Here is an 18,761-nt window from a genome sequence, read left to right on the forward strand (position 1 = left end):
GAGTCTGACTTCTTTCAGCAAAATTATTTTGATTCATCCATGTTGTGGTTTATCAGTGGTTCATTCTTTCTTAAAAGGAGAATTGCATTTAATGAAGGGAAATGTTGAAATTTGAAGTTGATACTCTCCAGGCATTTCTTTCTCATGAGGATGTATAGAAAAATAAAATTTATAAGCTATAAGTTCTTATGTGTTGTTATATAGGGTGAAGAAATTAGTGACAAATATAAAATTTTGCCTTTCTAGTACGTCACAAGCTGACTTTTAATTATTATTTTATATATAGGTATTAAAAATGTCCATTCATTTTAATTGAAAATAGCACACACAGTAGTATTCATATAAGCTAATATTAGCCTGTCTGGTCTCATTAACTCATATTCTTAGCAGGTCCTTAGAGGCAACAGGGAATTCATGGGGTCTGGTATTGAGAATATTAGTGCTGATCTGCAGCTCCTGGACTTTTCTCCTTGTGCAGTTCTTCATAAAAGGTTAATTTGTATGTTATGCATGGAGAGACATGTATAGAAAGACAGACAGAAATCTTAGGTTGTTCTCATCCATTATATCAGACTCGTGCTTTGAACTACCTCAGTTTTCTTGTTCTCACTGACTCTGGGACTTTTCCAACATCAGTTCACACTGTAGAAACTGAGTATGTGTGACCCTGCTCAGCTTCTGGCAAACACACAGGACCAAGGAGTCTGGATCAGGGAGATAAACATATACAAAATTCTAATGGTACTGTTTTCAGTAAAATCTCAAATATTGCACACAGTAACATGGAATTAACAATGACAGGAAAGTATAAAAGAATAAAATCTGAAATTCGAGTAGAGCTTTCTTAAAATCTCTTCCATGACTATTATGAAATTTATTAGTTTATAAATTCACAAGATAAAATAGAAATATTCCTAAATTTTACATGGCAAAATTTTTAACTTATAGTTTATTTGATAATTACATTATGAAGCAAAAGCGTATACATACATATATATATACATTTACATATAAATATATTAATAAAATTTTAAGGTGTTTTTGAAACTTATACTGAGAACTGAAGACTTTTGAGTTTGAGATGTTTGTTTTTGTTGTTATTGTTATTTTCGTTGATTGACTTCTCATCTCAGGTGTCTGAAGAGAATGTCAGATGTAGAGAATTGATTGTGTTTCACATATTAAAGGTGAAGAAACCCCAGTAACTCAGAAGTTTTTGCTATTACTTTTATTGCTTTTAGATAGACAGGGAGTATGAAGGTTAGATATCCTTAGTTAATCTTGGGGAATTAAATCTATCAGAGTAAAACCAATTGGAAAGGATTTTTTGTTTTGGGCTTTGGGCCTTTGTTCTGCAATAAGTGCAGCCATTTAAAGGAAATTGTCCATTAAAGTACCATTCTGGCTTTTGACAAATTGCATCAAACTGTTTTCTTCCTCCAGGGAAACACAAACCTGAGAACGGTGGTTTTATTTTTTCTGCTTGACATATAGGTTGCCTGAACCAGTGGGCTAAAATGCTCTTAGGTGCTCTATAAGGCAACCCAAAGAGGTTATATATATATGGTCCAGTAGAGCCCAAGTGAAGACGTTGAATACTAGCCACTTATCTTGTGTAATGACAAATAATTGGTCATGCTCTTATATTATTTTGAAGACAATTCTAACTTTTTAATCATGTAATGTAAGCGCAATGCAACAAAAGTGACAATATCTATAAATTCTATTTTTTGGTTAAAGAGCCATCAAACTATATAAAAATGATTCAGATAACTGGCAAGGTACAAATTCCAAGCTCTGCTGTAATTAGCCATCTTACTTTTAAGCTGACAAAAGTTCAAGTTGCCAATTATAATTTAGTAAAAAATCAATTTTGATGGAAACAGTCTTTTAAAGGTACATTAACTATAGCCTGATTCAAAAATAACTATATGCCTGTGGTTTATATATTAATCAAATGAAATATGCTGTTTTTAAACAGATTATCTTAGCTATGTGAAAACAGTATCTGAATTGTTAATAATAGTAGTAGTAAAAATAATTATAATATTTTATCTTCACAGTGTATAGTAAGAAAACAAAAATAAACATTGCCTGTGTTTCTAAAACAAAGCCATTCACTTTAGATTTGATTATTAATATATTGTGGTCATATAATTCTTAGTAAAAAAATTTGATTGTGCACTGAAAATTCTCATTTACCACCATGAAAAGATGGGCACTATGCTCAAATAACTAAAAGTTGCTTAAATGCTTTGATTTTAGGTATCATTTTTTCGATCTGCAACATTTTGTAGTGAGTATGAATTTCATTATTTCCTATTGGATCAACAACAGTCTGGAAAGTTCTAAGTAGTGTCAATTTCCTTTATATTCACAATTTTGATACTTTGGGAAATAAGTTTGTTATTTCGTAGACTATCCCTGAATTTGAGTTTGTCTGATGTTTCCTATTGATTAGAGCAGTTATGCACATTTATAAAGAATATCACAGAAATGAGGCTATATACCTATCAGAAGGCACATAATTTTGATTTGCCTCATATTCATAATGTTAATTTTGATTATGTATTTAAGGTCATGTTTTCCAGACTTCTCCACTGTAAAATTACTCACTTTACTTTTATAATGAATACAAATTTTGTGGAGAGATACTTTAAGACTATATAAACATTCTACTCTTTACTAAACTTTTAATTAATTCATTTATTTGTTTAGATTAGTAAATTTTACTTTGATGCCCAAATTGCCCCGCATTTAACTGGAGGTAAACTCTTCAATCTGGCTTCTGTGTCCTTTTGTTTAAATACTTAACTTCTTTCTGATTCAATAAGATTTTCCAGGCCCACTTTCTACTTTCCCTGACCCAGTCAGCTATTTATCCAAAGATCCTCTATTTTTCTTAGAGAAGGATAATGTTTAGAAACCAAGATTTGCTAGCTCTTTTTAAGGTGCACTTATTTCTATAAGAGTGTCACCGTTCACAGGCCTGCTAATAAATACGTGTATGGACATACATGCATGTATACGTACGTTTACATTTATATTAATTCTGTATTTCTGCACACACATTTGTATCTATTTCTCTGTCTCTGTCTGTTTCTCTCTCTCCATATATTAAAATATATGAGTTGATATCAATACCTTCAATTCTACTACAACACTTAAGATTCATCCTTTTCTCTGTTTCCATATGTCCTTCTCTGAATACGAGAAACTGGAGTCTCACTGGTTTTAATATACGTACTTATTTGCTCAGTTGCTCTGCATGTAACCAATCTCCTGTTGCCATCACTACCCCCATTCCCACATAGATGCCTCCCTCATCCTGCTTAGGCTCAAATGCATGGTGCTAAGTCATCTTTCTGCATAGACGCTGCATTAACTACTCATGCTCCAAGAGCCCAGGTGGAGTCACCTCCTCTCCTCCACAGGGACGCTCTCTCATACAAGTTGGTCTCTGCAGTGTGCCCTAGTGGCTTTCCCTTACCCTCATGACAACATATTTCCTCTTTTCCCCTGATATATCACAGTACTGTCCCTTGATTTTCTCTATCTTTATTTCATTTACTATTTTTCTGTTCTTGCTGCTTTCTAAAAGTTCAAGTTCACTGGCACCTATTCTTCACTGACAATGAGATGTCAAATAGTCTCATGGTTTTAAGTGTCTTTTACATGTCGATAACTCCTAATTAAGTATCTCCTGAGTTCAAAGCTGATACACATAGCTACCTACTTGACATCTACACCTGGATCTCATGCATTCAAATATAAGATGGACAAATGAGAACTCTTGATTCTTCTCGTCCCCCTCTTCTTCCAATAAATGAAACCACTATAATGTAAGCCAGACTATAGGAATAGTCTTTGATTTATCTGTTTTCTTTACCCACAGACATGAAATATTTCAGCTAATCCAGCTGGTATTTTCTTTAAAGCGTTTCCCTTATTGGTTGATTTCCACTCATCTCCATTGCTGCCACCTTAGTGCAAGCCATACTCATATCTTACATCGACTATCATAGTAGTCTCCTATTTTTCCTATTTTTATTTTTGCCTGTACAATCTGTAATCTATTCCTTCAAAGAAGGTAATATTCTTTTAAAAATTAGATCAGACAATGTCATTTTTTAACACAAATCCTTTCTGTTTTCTATTGCACTTGAGTGAAGGGCAAACTTCTTGCCCTGGCCCCTCTGTGATCTGGCCTCAGCTTATCTCTGTCATGCCATGCTGTCTTTTACCACTTTTCTCCTTTGGCTTCCTAAGATCTACCTTGTCATTTTCATCCTGCAACAAGCCAAGTTTTTCTCAACATGAGCACTTGGATTTGCTCTCCAAATCTTTATTTAGCTGATGCCTTCTCATTTGGATCTCACTGAAATATCCCCTTCTCTGAAAGATAAAAGTAATTGACCAGTTTATTAGGAAACTTCTCAAATGTTTTGTGAAGTTACGAATTTAGCAAGGCACTTGGTGATCAATTATAAGTGGCTAAGAGAGACCTGAGAAAGTGGTTTGGAGTTTGTCCCACAGAGGTTGCAGCTGAGAAATCATGAATCGTGAGAGGGTGCAAGAGTGTTGAGAGGACCCATGGAACAGATGAAGTCAGGAGCCAGAAGATGGAGAACTTCTGATAGATATGTGGTGTTTGACCTTAATAGCCTAGACTCTAGACTTCACCAGTGATCTCTAGTACCCAGCAGAATAAGGTAAAATCATCTATTGCTCAAGAGGCACTAAGGTCAGACAGCTAGGAACTCAAGCTATGCAGCAATCCACCTTAGAGCCTTCTGAAACACCTGGAGGAGAACTCCCAGATGTGAAGTCCTTTCTCAGTCGTCAGGAAGACCTACAAATGTCTCCATACATATAACTCCAGGTATCATCTTGCAGGAGGGGCTGGTGGTGAGAGAGTGCTGAAAAACTTATCACTTGCTTTAAAGAAACTGTGGTAACTTGAAAAAAAATATATAACTGGAAGAGATTCAGTTTATTTTTATTTGGAAAGTTAAATAATTTTAAGCCCACCCAAGTTTCCCAGTGGACTAAGGGTAAAGAGGTCATATGAACATGTGTTTTTGTGTGTATAGCACATGTACGTGTTGTTTGAAAATTATTTTTAACTGCACAGTCATAAATTATTGACAACACTAAGGAATTTATGCCTATTTGTATGCATGGATTTATAAACTTTCAAAGACTAAAAATAAATCAATACTGCCTGAAGGCAAGGACATATTTTAGAGCAATTGTTTTCATCTTTGGCTGCTTATTTTATTCAGTTGGGAAGCTTTAAAAAAAGCTAATGTCTAAGACTACCCCCAAAAGATTCTGATTTAATTGGCCTGGAGTGTGGTCTGAGCACTGATTTTTAAAAATCCTTCCGGGTGCTTCTAATGTGCAGGCAAGTTTGACAAGTTGAGACTAGGATAATCTCTTTCTATATACATTTCCAGCCGCATTTCCTATAAGTTAATATCTCTTGATATAAGTGAGATTTAGCCCCATCCCACCTAGTCTAAGAAACACAACTGGTCAATACAAGATTAGTGGGGCTCAGGAGAGCACTGTGGTAAAGTCTGTTAACACAGCAGTCTTTTGAAATATGCCACGATATCGGCAGCAATGACATCTTCATAATAAGTTTCATGAGAATATATATTGAGTCTAATGAACTTTTCTTAGATCTGCTGTTTCTCACTTCGTTGCTTTTGCAGCTGCTAAAATGGGAAAGATTGAAATCAGCAAGTTTCTGACTGTGAGTAAGCTAAAAGAGGCTCTTGAATAATTTTTTTCCGCCTACTTAACAAATTTCTCTTGTGACAATTGGATGTTATTTGGGGTTCCTTACTAAGGGGAAGAAGCACAAGCAAATTTCAGTCATTTTCAAGAATAAATACTGTCTGTGTATATATTTGTAGCTGTTATTTTTTTCTATTTGAGGTTTATGATTGATCCTCGGCATGTGGCCCCTTGTGTACTGCTCTTCTGAAAACAACCTAATTTTGTTTCCAAGAGTTAGTTACAATTCTGTTTTTTCCCCTCACTTGAGTATATCTTCAGAGAACTAGCATAACAAAGGAGTAGATACAAACACATACAAATTGCCTATGAGGAGATCTCCGAATTAGCTTAGTGAAAGCACATTTAAGGTAATTTCTACTGAAAAATTTAATCAAATTTATTAATCATGTCTCTCTGCTTACTGGTGTTAAAAAATGTAAAAGGTAGCAATCAATAAACAGACATAAAACTTCTCAAGAATAAGTGAAAGGAAGTAATAAAAAGACTCACTAAGCTGAAGTGCCTGCTATCAACAGCAGCTGATAAAATATTAAAAGATTTGCGTTGTGTAATGCCTCTGGAGAGCTGTCTTGCTGATGTACTAGATCATGATTGACAACTTTGAGACCTTGCCGGAAACCACAAAAGTATATCTATAATATTATACTCAGTTGCGTAGGTCTTTCTTCCTAAATGGGGCTGGAAATAGCATACCACTGAGTTAGCTTTTAAGAAATTGAACATTATCCTCAGTTCTAGCTGGTTTAATTTGCTTAGAATTAGATATTATGTGGTACCTGGAATGCAAAGACAAAAACCAAAACAAAGCACTGTACCCAAGAACATGTGAAATTGTTTTTGAGAAGAAATCACTGGAGGAAATTTTATGGATGCTGGAAGCGGGTTATGGTTGCAATGTCAGAATAAATAATTAGTAATATTTACTGACACATTTTACGTGCCTGGTACTAAGTGGTACACATGCATTACCTTAATTAAGCATCACACACAAAAAACCTCATTGAAACTCAGAATAGTTAAGTAACTTGCCCACCGGCATAGTAAATAAGTGTTTTCACGTGAATTTGAACCCAGATCAACCTAACTCCAAAAGGCATAATGCACTGAAATTGACTATGAGGCTGACGACACCCTAGCCATCTATTCACAAGAGTGATACAATAACTTTAAGTCCAAAACGTTGGATGGAGGGGACACCTACTAGAGGGATAAAACCAGAAAATACGAGGCAACGTTACTTATTTTCCTGCCTAGTTCCAGGAAGTTGGTCTAATAATGGGGAGGACCAAAATAGATAGAAGCCTGAAAACACTTTGAAATTTAGGTATAAGTTGTATGACTTTAGAGAGCAGGCCGCACAGAGTTTAAGAGTTTATTTAGGCATCAGCATGGTTTGTCAGTGCAGCAAGAACTGGGGTATCCTGAGAGTTAGGGCTTTATTAGCACCTGGCAAGTAGCTGATTATCTTTTACAGAAAGTATAAGAAGTGATGATAGTAAAGTACCTCCTTTCAGTGACTTTCAATGACAGACATTATATAGGATCTGGAATATGAAAAACTGAAAAGAGAAAACAGAAACATAAAACAGGACAAATAGAAAACAGCATGACAATAAATTTAAAGCTCAAAATATTGATAATATACTATATATAAATGGTCTAAATATTCCTATTAAGACACAAATTGTTTTTGCTGTATAAAGAAAGATTCTGCCATATGTTGTTGACAAGAAATTTATTTTAAATACTAAGATACAGATATATTAAAAATAAAAGGATGGATAAGGCTAAATCATGCCAAAACTCATCAAAAGAAAGTAAGAATGGGTTTGGTAATATAAGACAAGTTAGATTTTAGAACAGGGAATATTACCAGTGATAAATATGGATATTTCATAATTATGAAGGTTAATTCAAGAAGACATAACAACCCTAAATTTACATGAATCAAATAAAAGAACTTAAAAATACATAAAGCAAAAATCACATAGAACTGCAAGGAGAAATCTATAATATACAGCCAAATTTATAATTGTAGTTTAAAGGGAGGAAAGTAAAACCAAGTATTATGTAATGTTTTAAGGTTTTGTTGTAACAATGGATATTGATACTATAAGCAGGTTCTCAGTATTTTGTTTTCTCATACTACTATATACCATGAAATTTCTAGAATGGATATAAAAATAGCTGAAATGTAATTTTTATTCTCAGAATTTATCATGTAATAAAATTACTTTTTTTCAAAGTTTCATAATAAAAATTTTCAAATACAGGGAAGCTAATAATATATTTATATGGTTGCCTAAATATCCACAAAGTAGATTTTAAAATATTAACATTTTTACAAATTTGAAAGTAAATTTTAGATACCAAAATATCACTAAACAATTTAAAATTCATCTCCTATAATTAAGGATACGATATTAAAGACCTCATAAAAATTTTAACTTAATTTCCAATATTTTCTAAATTCAGTTAATATTTGAAATTCTCTAATTGTCTCCCAAATTTCTTCATAGCTGGAAGTTATAAATTGTGATTCCTCATAGCTATTTTTGTCAGACTAAGATCAAATCAACTTTTAAGCATTGCATTTGTCATTATATCCCAGTCAAATGACCAAAGTAAAACAATTTAGTAATAAGTTCGATGTCCATTATTCAAGAAAAAAACAGTCTATCGATTGGGGCAATACAGTTCCTCAAAAGTACTGGAGCACTCTTCTGGAGGGATTTTAGGCCAGGTAGAGTTTTATAGAGCTTAGAAGCTGCAACTCAGAAACAGAGCATCATTAACTAAGTTGGAGATTTCTTGGTAACTAGTAGGTTCTACTTTTGAGGGTAAGGTAAACTAGTTAAAACTGAGTTGGAAGATTAAGTTTCTTTGACAGAAAAGCATTTCCCATAAATTCAGGCTGACTTAGATTTCAATTGTGATATGGGCTGGGCCACTTGGTCAGCTTTAATTTTGTGGGTCCCAATATATGAATTAGCTTTATCAAGTGTAAACCATATATATATTTTTTTATTCTTTGCTCATAGTATTGTTTATAGTATACTTATATCTCCTATATTCCTTGAACTGACTATTTTGTATAAAATCTTGCTTCGATCCAGGATAAACTTCTTTACATGAATACTTACTTCATTGGTAATGTGGAATACTCTCTATTACATCAAATCAGGAGTCATAGTATCAATTACATGATGCCATAAGATTTCTCCACTGTTAAGATACACTTTCAAATTACTTTTCAATGTCTCCTATTTTCTGAGCTTTCCCTGTGAATTACATTACTGTCTTAAAATACCCACTGATCTAGTGTTCTCTTTTTTCTTTTCCATTGTATGCAATCTTGTCTTAGGAAGGAAAGGCTCTGTTATCACTCATAAAACATTTGGGATGGATCTTTTTAATTATGCCTTTTAAAGCGAAATGGAAAGCATGGCCTCTGATCAAAGTAAATTTAAGGGGAGAGTTGAGGAGGTGATTTTGGATATTTCCTGATATATAAACTGTGGTTTTCACCATCAAAATTAACTTGATGCTATTTTTGATAATTTTTGCTACTTATGTGGAAATTAGTGAATGCTCATTTTGTGATTAAGAATTTTTATTTGTTACATTGTATAAATATTTATATTAATATAAACTGTCAAGTCCCCAGGTATCATTTATTAAGGACACAAAATTATGTTTATGCCTATAGTTAGAGTTTGATTGTATTTTAGTTACTATATTCTGAAATAGAAACTGACTGCTCCATTCCCATAAAATCTCCAGGATTTAACTTCCCCCAAACTGTTGCACATGTGCTTAAGTATAATGCTCTGATTTTGTTTCACTTATCAAGAATGATGGGGAAGAATATGTCAAAGAAAAATAACAAATAGAATCGCAAAGAAAATAATTTGACTAGATGTGATGGAATATACAGCAAGAAAACATTTTCACTGAGAAATCCCACAAAAGTAAACAAATTTCTTAAGACCGTAAAGAAAAGGAAATTTACGAAGCTTCAATTTTGGTCAAAGGAGAAAGGTTTAAGATTTTGATGCATTGTTCCAAAATATTCAATAGTCAGGATTATAGAAATTGCAAATAAGCTTCATACATTGGTTAGGAATATGTTTTATCTGTTTCCTCTCGTCCTTGATAATGAAAAATCACAAGTACTGCAAGAGGATTTGCTGTGACCTTAATGACTAACCTGGTTGTAGATATTTACATCCAAATAGTTTTAACCGTTAAGTTATGAACAGTGATCTAAATACACAAACCTGGATCTACTGAAACTGTATTAATAATTACTCATTCTGTTCTTTATTATCCTTTTGGTTTTTCCTTTTCTACTTTTGGTTTTATTTATTACATACTTGTGGGAAAAAATACATTCTGTCATGTGGTCAAAAACCGAGATTTAAGAAGACAAAGCTCTGCCCCCCTTTTTTCTGAATTCTAAGTGACCAAAGAACAGTCACGATGTTGTTAGTAAATTTCCTAAATGTTGCTTCTTGTTTATATGTATGGTCTTCATAATGCTTATGCCTTTTCATCATCATGTATCATCAAAAGACATCTAGTATAGTGCACCAAGGTGTCAGATAAATGCTGCACTAACTGAATGCATCACTTGTATCTGGCTTCCTGGAATTAAGTTCTTAGTCATTTTTCTTATTTAATTTTTTAAATCTTGAGTTATTTGATACAATTATATATTCATTAAATTGTCTCTTTATGTTATAAGAGAAATCCGATATGGTGAAATAATTAACAAGTGTTATTCATCATCGCAAGGAAAAGGGCACATTTTTCAGAAACTGTATAGGTTTGAATAACAGGCTTATTGAGTGTCAATAAAAAAGGAATTAACTTTGCAAATTCTGCAAAAGCAATTTATATAAAGACCTCAAGGCTCTTTGGAAACCAGAAAAAGAAAGAGCAAATCTGCTGGAAACAGGGTTGATGAACTTATGATGCTTGTAATTTTAAAAATGAGAACACATCTACTGGTAACTCAATTTGGGAAATAATTTTTAACCAGTATTTCATATTTTTACTTTCTATAATCAATTTCCAGTGATGTTTAGGCTTACCTCAGCAAAGTATTATAAATGCTAGAACTTTCTCTTTACAATTTGAGATTATTACATCTCTGCCTGTAGAGCCTATTTTAAAAAATATCTTTTTGCAACTTACTTTTTAAAAAAATGTACTTTTTTTCTTTTAGAGCAGTTTCAGCTTCACAGAAAAATTGAACAGAAAGTACACAGTTCCCATATACCCCATGTCCCCGCACATGCACAGCCTCCCCAACTATCAATATGCCACAATGGAGTGGTACATTTGTTATAATTAACATGCATTAACACATCATTATCATCCAAAGTCCATAGTTTACATTAGGGTTTACTCTTAGTGTTGTGTATTCTATGGATTTTGACAAATGTATAATGACATGTACCACTACTGTATCATACAGAATAGTTTTGCTGCCCCCCAAATCCTATATGCTCCACCTATTCGTCTTTCCCCTTCTGCCCTCAGAGCCCTGGCAACCGCTGATCTTTTTAGCATCTCTATAGTTTTGCCTTCTCCAGAATGCCATATAGTCAGAATCATACAATATGTATTTTTTTCTACTGACTTCTTTCACTTAGTAATATGCTTTTAGGTTTCCTCTATGGCGTTTCGCAGCTAAATAGCTAATTTCTTTTTAGTGTTGAATAACAGATCATTGTCTGAATGTGCCATGGTTCATTCATTCACCTACTGAAGACTTCTTGGTTACTTCCAAGTTTTGACAGTTGTGAATAAAGATTCTGTAAACATCCATGTGCAGGAGTTCGTATGGATATGTTTTCAACATCTTTTGGTAAATACCAAGGAACACAATTGCTAGATTACAAGATAAGAGTATGTTTGTTTTGTAAGAAACTACCAAAATGCCTTTCGAGATGGCTATACTATTTTGTATTCCCACCAACTCTATTTTTAAAAATCTCAAAATAAGAAATATCCAGAGAATAAAAGGTTATTCCATGGAATATGCAATCTTCCAAAAGAGACTTTCCTTGGGGCTCCAGTTTTATATGTGCAGTATTTTTCCTAAGATATCTCACGTCTGCCTCCGAGTAGCATAGCTAAAACAGAACTCTTGATACCCTCATACTTTTACCACATAACTGGTCCTCACACATGATTCACTATCTCAATAAATATAGTCATCTATCCAGATTTCTACCTTGCTGTCAACATTCACATTCCATCTATCTGAAAATATAGTTATCTTTTTAAAATATCTCATATCCATCTATTTTTCTTTAATGGTATTCAGTATATTCAGTTTTATTAATCAGCATACTAATATTTTCTTTTTTATTAACAAACTGATGCTAGGAGGACAGAGATCTTATTTTTTCCTGTTTTCAGTTTTATTTTCTATGCCTAATACACAGTGCCTGGAATATGGTAGGTATTCAATAAATATTTACTTAATAAAATAAATGATCGATGTATTAGACATTGTTGGATGCTCACATAGCATTCAGCAGAATATCCTCATCTCCCATTCCTTTCATGCAGAATTCTCATTCTGTTCAGCTAATACACTCTCCTTCACAAAACCCCATGATTCATGTAACCAATCAAAATAATGCCTCATTTCCTTTGCTAATAATGCTTTCTGAATAGCCATATTCTTTATTTTATTTAAATATTTTTACCTGTCTGAACAGAGATTCTGGACTTACATACATGTCTTCTTTAAAAACACCTTTGGGCCTACTTTCAGGGACATATAAGACCTTTGAGAATTTTGCTATCTTTTGAGTTATGTTCTGAAGTGATCAAACTTTTTGCATTTATTGCCACTTCAAAACTAATATTTCCTATGATCCATCTATCATACACCTAGAAACTTAGACATTCTCTGAATGAATTTTTCTCTAATGTTTTCTCCATTGAATACCTTTAATGGAAGTGAATTATGGCCTAAAATTTTTGTTCTAGGGACTTTTCTATATCAATTCATATCATTTAAAATCTTCTAAACTAGCTATTTTTAAATGGTTGCTTCAAAGTAACAAAAATTCATAGTTAGCAAGAATGAGAGAAGAAAAATAAATGGTAAAGCTATTATTATTTGTCCTATGATTTAGAGTATGCTAAATGATTTTTATTGGATGATCTGTGCTTGCTGTTAAATTTAATAAACATTATGTCACCTTGTTTCCCTAATATAATTAAGTGATCCAAGAAAAAAATGAGTCATTGAATCACAAAAACACTCCCAAAAGATTAGGTGAAACACCTATTTGCTTTCTTGGAAAGTGGATTGAAATGATTTGCAACAGCTGAATCGCTAACACTACCAAAATTAGATACGAATAGATGAGCAAGTATAGAGAAATATACTGGCATTAAGGGAATGTCTTTTGGGCCAGTGAGACAATATGGGACTGGAATGAGAGGTTATTTTTGGAGGTTTTAAAGTAACTCTTTGGGACTAAGTAGGGTAAGGAAGGCATCAGAAAGTCAAAGTGTAAAGTTCACTAATTCATTTATTCAACATATAGTTACTAAGTGCTTACCATGTAATAAATGTAGAGTATAGTGGAGGAAGAAGGAACGGAAATATATAGAGAAAAATTGTTGCATGCTAGGTTCTGATAAATGCTATGGAATAAAAAGAGCAGGGTAGATTCTGAGTTTAGGGTACAGGGTATGCACATTGAGTTGCAGATTACGATTGCTTGGTATTTAGCATGATTTTTCTGAAATATGTGAAATAGAGTTATAAACTGTTTTGAGGATTATAATTATATGGCACCACGCAATTACCACATAGGATCTGACAACCAGAAAAGGTATATTTTGTTTGTAAATTGTAAGAAAGCAATGATGTTAAATTCATTTTTCATAAATAGTTTGCATGTGTTTTTTCTAATTAATCTTTTTCTAACATACTTGGTAATCATGTCATATATGTGATGCAGGACATAAAAATTAAGAATTGGAGTCTATGTCTTATTCTGATAAGATGTACTGATCAAAAATTATTGATGAGAGAAATGCATAGGGTGTGAGATGAAATGTTTATCAAGATAGATAGTGTAAGATGCAACTAGAGAAGAATCTGACCCTATAGAGCATTAAAACAATGTCAAAAAGTTTCACATTTGCCTTAAAAGCAAAAGAAAGTCATTGATCAGGAGTTTGGCTTAATCAGATTTAAATTTCACAATATCTTTCCATCTGTGATCTTAAAATAAATTTAAAAGAGATGCAATTAGGAGATGGAGAACTACTTAGATGAGAGGTTAGAACGCCAGGGGTCTGTGGGCTGAATGCAACCTGCTGCCTGTTCTTTGTTTGTTTCATTGCCATCGTTTTTGTTTTTTATATGGCACATGAGTTAAAATTGATTTTTGCATTTTTAAATATTTGAAGTCAAAAGAAAAATAAAATTTCATGTTGCATGAAAATTATATGAAGTTCAAATTCCAGTGTCCATAAATAAAGTTTTATTGGAACACAGCCATGCTCATTCATTTATGTATGGTTCATGCTGCTGTTGTTACTCCAATCTCAGAATCAGTAGTTGTGACAAGACCATAAAGATCAAAAAGCCTAAAATATTTATTATATGTCTCTTTATAGAAAGAGTTTACCAACTCTTGATTTCAGCTATTACAGTGGTTGAGAAAAGAGCTGATGGCAGTTTACAAAGATAAAGAGATATAGTTGAATCCAAGAGGTACAATTGTATCCCCATTTTATATCACAGTGGGTTTGGAATTAAAGGACAGTGTAATGTTAAAAGTGGCTGTCGAATTTCTGAGTTTCATGTGCACGTTGACAGCGTTCACTCAGTTAATGTTGGAAGAGGATCACACTGGGGAGTGCAAGGGGAAATAAGGAACTCAGTTTTGTACATGCTGAGTTTCAGATGCCTTTGAAATTTATTAGTAGGTATGTCAAGTTGACAGTTGGATATAATTTGGGCTCCGATGGGTGATTCAGGCTGGAGATATAAAGATGTAAGTAATCAACGGGCCACAGATGATAGCTAGATTCATTAGCATGGATGAGGCTTCCAAGAATGAGAGTGCAAAATGATGTCAGAAGAGATCCTAGGACCAAAACTTAAGGAATTGCAGTATTATTGCTCAGGTAAAATAGGATGGGCCTCTGAAGAAGAGAGAAAAAGAGGGGCAAGAGAGGAAAGAGAAAAACAGGAGACTATTTTCATGGAAAGCAAAGAAAGAATTTCAAGAAAGGAGAGCTCAACCATGTACATGCTGCCAAGAAACAAGAAAGATGACTGACCAAATCTCCATTTAGTTATGCTTTTTAAAAAGATATTTCTATGTTATCTTTAATAAATATTCTGAATAGTTACCAAACTAAATAAGTCAATTAAAAAAACTGATAATTTGGATCACACAAATATTTAAAACTGACAACTAAAAGGCAAGTAGCAAATCAAAGAAAAATAAAAAATTTGGAAAATATTGCATTATGTATGATAAAGATATCATACACTATTATTACAAATCAATGAGAAAATACTGACTAATGCAACAGAAAAATGGAACAAAAACTTGAATAAACAGTTCAGAAAAACAGAAATGCATATGATTGATAAACTTGAAAAAACTACTTGCAAATGAACTTTTTATTTCTGTGCCTCTAAGGCCGAAAGCTAGATCCTGCGATATAGTGACTCCTCCTCATCTAGAAGATACACTTCTACTTTCTGGCTCCCAAACCAATACTAGTTATTTAACTGTACATTCAGTTTTTATACATTGATTGAAATTTATAAACAGTGATCACAGTTGTCTGAAAGGGAGAAATTTTTGAGTGAGCAAACTTAGTTAAAAAAAATTATTGAATAGCCATGAAAGCATATAAATGCTTTGTAATTCATGGTTATAAAGTGCAAGGAAAAGAAATAATATCTCTTCTACTTACCAACCAGAAGGAAAGTGTGACTTTTATATTATACAAAATATAGGCGAATATTTTTAAATAGAAGCATAAGTGGAGATGGGTGGCCTATGAGTTGAGAGCCTTGTGTGGTCCTAGTCTTGTAGATTACATCTCTGTGCATTTCATAATATTAAGAGAATTGGTATGAGGTATAAATAAGTTAATTAATGGAGAATAATCATTACACATTTATGTTTTTTCTCTGGGATCAAATTGTATACTGGTCAACAGGTTACTTACATATTGCTAATTTTTAGTACTCTCTTCTGATGTACATGGAGATATAAACAGAATATCTGCAATAACATTTAAAATGCATTATCTTTCTCAATAGAAGTTTATGCTATTTTAGTAATGTCAGAATGATGAATAGCATATAAATCAAAGAAAAATGGCCCAGAGCAGATAGACAGAATTTACATAGGATGTATTTATCTGGCAATACATCAAATGAAAATTTCAGTATTATGGTTTTAACATTTCCAGAAGCTAATCCTAACTTACAATTCATTTGCATGGTTTTTGCATGGATTATTTTGAACCTTTCATTTAACTTCAAATTGTCATCTTTACTTAAGTGACCATCATTTCTGTATTATTAAGCAGTTAAAATTTTCTAATGTATAATATTGACAGGTATTTTTGAGATTGAGATAAACGGATTTTTCTAAAAGAAATAGTTTGCTATGATTTTAGTTTTCTATTTACCTCCTATGCATTCAATACTTTTAAACAGCTCAAATATTCGATGCATTTCTTTGAAAGCATGCTTAAGTCTAATATGGATATGCATGTCCAATATAATTAATGAAATCCAAAATTCCTTGAGTACTGGATTGCTATCTTCTTAATAAATGAATGAATGAATGCATAAAATATTTTTTTTTCCAATACATGGTATAGTTCAACCTTGACTGAGCATCAGAATAATCTGAAGCTTAAAAAAATATATATGTTGAAAAAGGCCAGCATGCCCATTCATTCCCACTTAGTCTCAAGCTAAGTCCGAATCTCCTGGGACAAGCCCTGTCGTTTTTATTTTGAAAAATGTTCATAGATGATAGTGAGACTGAATTAAGACTCATTAATTTATAGATTTAAAAAATACCCACTTGAGCTATAGTACAAGGGGAACTTATTTTAAGGATTCTGAAATCTCTCATAGAAACAGTGTAAGGATGTGCAAAGCCCAGGAATGGACTAGAAGTAGGGCCTGGGAGCATAGAAAGGTGCCCCACAGGCAGCTTCTTTGCAGTCTGCTTTCAATTCCTTTTTGTCTTTGAACATTACCTTCATTTGTCTCTGAAGTTACAGCAAGCATCCATTCTTTCTCAGCTTTCGAGTTTATATTTTCTGCTTTTTAAGAAAGCTGTCAGAGTGATTCTTGAATCATTTAGTTCTGATTGTAAGTTACTCAGAGGAAGGATTCATTTGCTGAGTTTCAGTCAAGTTCTACGTCTTAGTCCAGGGCCATATCATGCAATCATTGCTGCTCCCACATGAATGGTGTGAGGGAGCTGGCCAGACACATTTACAAGGTCCGATTAAAGATGTGGCTAGGGTTTGAGATCACTGTATAATTTGTTTAAACAGCAGACGTTTACAAGCCCCTAAAAGGTGTCTGCCAGGGCTGGGAACACAAAATTAAATAGATATGGTTTCTGTTTACAAGATGCTTAATATTCTGTTTAATTTAGAAAATTACGTTCAGTTAGAGACTGAGTGACTGAAATACTAGTGAAAACAGATGTTGAGAAGGAGGTTTGGAGGTGTTGGCAAAACTTGATCTTTACATGATAAAAAATGAAATTGGACTCTTATCTTACACCATACACAAAAATTAACTCAAAATTCATTATGCTTAAACATAAGACCTGAAACTATGAAACTCCTAGAAGGAAACATAGGGGAAATTCTTCATGAATAAAAGATGAAATCAGAATTTGAAGAAATATTAACACTCCCACATTCATTGCAACACTGTTCACAATACCGAACATTTGGAAACAACCTAAATGTCTATCAGATAAATGGGTAAAGAAAATATGGTATATGCATACAATAGAATGCTATCTGACCTTAAAAAAAAAAAAAAGGAAATTCTACAACATGCAGAAACATGGATGGATTTTAAGAATATTAACCTAAGTAAAATGGACCATACACTTAATTATATAGTACTATGATAAGTAGTACTATATAATTTTACTTATATGAGGTATTTAAAATAGTCAAATTCATAAAATCGAAGACTGAAATGTTAGTTACAGAGGCTAATGGAGGAGAAAATAGGGAGTTATTAATCCACAGGAATAAAGTTTCAATTAAGTAAGATGAATATGTTTTAGATATCTTCTGCACAGCATTGTACCTGTAATAAATAGTAATGTATTGCACACTTAGAATATCTAAGAGGATATATCTGATGTTAAGTGTTCTTACCACAAGAAAATAAGAAAACATCACAGGAAAAAAGTTAGATACCATTATCCCTTATGATTACAGATTCAAAAATCTTCAACCCAATACTAGCAAACCAAATTTAATAGCACATTACCAAGGTTATATATCATAACTAATTGGATTGCATGGATGGTTCAATATAAGAAAATAATTTAATATATCACATTACTATAATGGAGGAAAAAAATATTTGATTATCTCAATTGATACAGAAACTGCATTTGAAAAACTCCAGCACATTTTGATAAAAAAAAAAAAAAAGGTATTAGAGAACTAGAAATAGAAAGAAAATCCCTCAACATGGTAAAAGGCACTTATAAAAAACCCATAGCTAACACTCTTAATGGTGAAAAAGGAAACTTTCCCTTCAAGTTTGGGAACAGGTTAAGGAGGCCTGCTTTCACTAGTGCTATTCGACATTGTACTGAAAGTCTAGACACAGCAATTAGATGAGAAAAAAGAAATAAAAGGCATTCGAAATAGAAAAGAAGTAA

This window comes from Rousettus aegyptiacus, unplaced genomic scaffold (assembly GCF_014176215.1).
Source record: "Rousettus aegyptiacus isolate mRouAeg1 unplaced genomic scaffold, mRouAeg1.p scaffold_m13_p_2, whole genome shotgun sequence".
Classification (NCBI taxonomy): Eukaryota; Metazoa; Chordata; class Mammalia; order Chiroptera; family Pteropodidae; genus Rousettus; species Rousettus aegyptiacus.